Consider the following 4,189-nt stretch of genomic DNA (forward strand, 5'->3'; position numbering starts at 1 on the left):
TTAAGAGGTGAAAAATGCAACTTACATGGGAGCCGATGTGTCTACCGTCCGTCCATGATGATAGATAGATAGATAGATAGATAGATAGATAGATAGATAGATAGATAGATAGATAGATAGATAGATAGATAAGCAAGTACTCATAAATGCAACTTTGCCCTCACAAACTTACGCAATACATCATCATGTGCTTGTTTTGCTCACACGCATACACATTCATACGCATTTGCACATACACACACACGCACACACACCAGTACACTCACACACACACGCTCACTCACACTCATATGGACGAGCAAGTATTCACACACACAATGCTGCCGCCTTAAACATGCGCAATGTCATTACCAGGCCAGAGTTACACTCATGTACACCCTCACACTTTCTTTCAGTCACTCAGTCATTTACTCACTCACTTTCTCTCTCCCAAACACACGCACACACACACACACACACACACACACACGCACACACACACTCAAACACAAACACTCAATTACTAGAAGTGCAAAAAATTTTCCCACCGAAAGCATATTCTTAGCATAAGTTAAGACCACGGTTCAAGGATTGACTCATTATTTCAGGGCCGATAAATATTTCAGTCCCCAACCCCACCATAAAAAAAAAGAAAAAAAAAGAAGAAGCTGCAGACACTCTACAAGGCTCGAATGAGACCCTGCAATGCAGTTTCAGTGACTATATTTGCGACGGGGCTGCTGTTACGTGCACAAAATTAACCGGACCAGAATCAGAAGAGAGTCTCTCAACTCACTGGAATTTAATAGCTGATGGACACAGGCCTCAGACTTACAGACCTGTTGTCTTCGCTCTGTCTTCTCTCCAGCCCCTGGCCCACAGACGTGATGTACCGTCTCCTTTCAGTTGCTCTTCCTTACAATAATAGCCTCTGTTCCTCGGGAGCTGGTTGGTCTCGTATCCCCGCTACTCCAGCACCTCCGACCTACTCGCCTCTCCAGTTTTAGTCACACTTGGTCCAATCCTCTTTATTCATTATAACCAGTTATAATGTGTCCCTTTCCCTCACAATATCTTTCCTCTGCGATTGTCTCTCTGCTCATATCTTTCCTGCGGATGTTGCTCCTGTAATAGTTTGAGAGGAACATTAATAGCATCAGCCTCACTGATCTCAGAGAGTCTGTGAGGATCATGGTTGCTGTCCGTTCCTAGGCAGACACAACAAAAAAAAAACAATATAAAAGAAAGACATTTACGCGCGCACATGACATCCATATACAGAAATACACACTCACATACTCATAATATACACATACACAGAGGTACGTAATGCTTCCCTCGTAAACTCAAACAGTTTAATACGGTATCACACACACACACACAGGAATACACACACACATAGAAAAACACACACACATACACACACGCACATACACATACACACATACGTACACACAGATGCACACATAGAAAAACAGACACACATCCAATGTAGGTGAGGTCTTCTGATTCTTGACTTCAAGAGAAGCGCCATTGCTGCACCTGCCTTCGACGGGTGACGACTGACTTCAACCACAGGCGGTATGACACGTCTGCCTTCCCATCATGCATCACACCACCTCTACATCAAAGACAGTGTGAAAAGCAAATTACACATTTGACGGCTCGCTGTCTGTTCAACTCTGTTGCTGGCCATGTTATTAAAAACTTCACGCTTGGAGATAATGTTTGTTACACTATTTTATTTATTTTCATCTATTTATTTATTTGATTATGAGGATGATGATCAGGATGATCATGATGGTAGTAGTAGTAGTAGTAGTAGTAGTAGTAGTAGTAGTAGTAGTAGTAGTTGTTGATGTTGTCGTTGTTTCTGTAGAGGCGGTGGCCAGCATCGAGTGGGGAGTGCTCGACAGTTCGACTACTCGTATATGTAATAAATTATAAAAAGACACACACTCACACACGTACACACACACATTCTTTGTTTTGTCCTGTACTGAACATAATGTTTTTCTTAATGTAAACCCTTGTGGTTAATAAAGAAATCATCATCATCATCATTATTATTATTATTATTATTATTGTTCAGTAGTTTTATTTTTATGACGTGCTTTCACTTCACTACCGAGCTCAGCTCTGTGTGCCTTGGGTATGTGCTGTGGTTTGCTGTGATGCTCTTATGGTTACTGTATTGAAAGTGTTTTGCGTAGGATGTGTGCAGTGCCCAGTAGTGCAATTTTCTGTATGTTATATATATTTGTAAGTCCTGGTGTTTTTGTTATGTATTTGTCTGAATATTTTTTTTATTATACCTAAGGCATCTACTATGATAGGAATTGTTTCTGTTTTTAGATTCCACATTCGAGTTACCTCTATTTCCAGGTCTTTGTATTTTGAAAGTTTTTCCATTTCTTTTAGGGAAACGTTGTTATCTGCTGGTATTGATACATCAATTAGAAAGCATTTTTTTCTTCATGATCTTTGATAACTATATCTGGTCTATTGGCCTTAATTTCTCTATCTGTGTGTATTGGCATATCCCAGAGTATGGTTGCTTTCTCGTTTCCATTTTTTGCCGATTGTCTTCTCAACACCTATGGCAAGAACATTGTATACAGTGATAGGCCAATAGAATAAACACACCAGATTGTTCACTTACAAAATCAAATAAAGTTACACTCTTCTCAATTCATATGACGTGCCAGTTAAAACAATCTTCTGCACTTCTTGCAGGGGTGTAAGCCAGGAATCATTCTCCAATCATTCTCAATTTCTTTTTTGATCATTCCAAGTGCTTCTGGAATCACTGGTATTGCAGCCGACTTGAAATGTCAAATATTTTCAATTCCAATGATCAAATCATTATATTTTCTGAGCTTGTCAAATTCTTTTGCCGAAATATTAGGATCTCAAGGAATACTCTTGTCAATCAATAAACAAACTTTATTATTTCGATCTTTTAAAACAATATCTGGTGTATTTTCTTTGACGGCTCTGTCTATATGTACTGGAAAGTCTCAAAGAAACGTTACATTTTCTCCCACAGTTACAGCCTCATGGTGATGCTTATACCACTAGGCAACAGTTTTGATTTTATAAAGCTGACATATTAACCAGTATAAATATTGGCAAAATCCTTCGCAACAGAATGGAGTTTCTTATACCTCCTGTGATTTTCAATGAGTTTTAAAATCCATTCCTTTAGTTGTCTCAGGATATTTGGTCAGTCCAATCGTGATGGTTTTGTATGAAAGTTTAAACTGGATCAAACTGGATCAAGCTGCAACCTCCTTGAGCTCTGGGAAGGTAAAGACGATCCACATCTGCCCTTGCGTGGTGCATCTTATTACAAGTCATCAGTTTCTCTCTATGCACGCTTGCAAACTATTAGAAAATGCAGTCAAAATTAGTCCAAAAGGAGGAAAGGACACTAGATAATGTAGCCCAGCATAGCCCTATAAATATGGAATCGCTGTGGTTGGAATGCTTTTGATCACGGATGTACACGACCACTGCTGGCTTTTGAGGGTTAAACAACTACAATTAACTGAGCAGGAATAAAAAAATTAATGGATACATAGACAGGTAGATAAATAGACAGATAAATAAATAGATAGATAGATAAATAAATAAATAACAACAGTTCAATGAAGAGCTTATTTTACGTGGTCGGCTACGTGACTAGGACGTGACAGTGAATATATTTTGCGTCCCGTTTAAACATTCTGCCCGATCTAACGACAATGCCGGGTTCAAAAGACGCCATGTTTAATAATGGCAGCTAAATGACTCTGTAGGCAAGAAGAAAGCCTGGCTTTTGTTGATGACAACTCGATCCATGCAGGCGCGCGCGCATACACACACGTATGAATTTATACATATTACACATAAAAGTTACAATGATATGTGTGTGTACATATATGTATGTGTATACGTTTGTAAGTATGCATATTTATATATGTATGTAGCATATCCCTCTTCTTTTATTCTTTGACTTGCTTCAGTCATTTGACTGCTGTCATGCTGGAGCACCGCCTTTAGTCGAACAAATCGACCCAAGGACTCATTTTTTGTAAGCCTAGTACTTATTCTATCGGTCTCTTTTGCCGAACCGCTAGTTTACGGGGACGTAAACATACAACGTCAATTATCAAGGGATGGTGGGGGGGGGACAAACACACACACACACACACATGTATATATATAT

The sequence above is a fragment of the Octopus bimaculoides genome, chromosome 23 (assembly GCF_001194135.2).
Source record: "Octopus bimaculoides isolate UCB-OBI-ISO-001 chromosome 23, ASM119413v2, whole genome shotgun sequence".
NCBI lineage: Eukaryota > Metazoa > Mollusca > Cephalopoda > Octopoda > Octopodidae > Octopus > Octopus bimaculoides.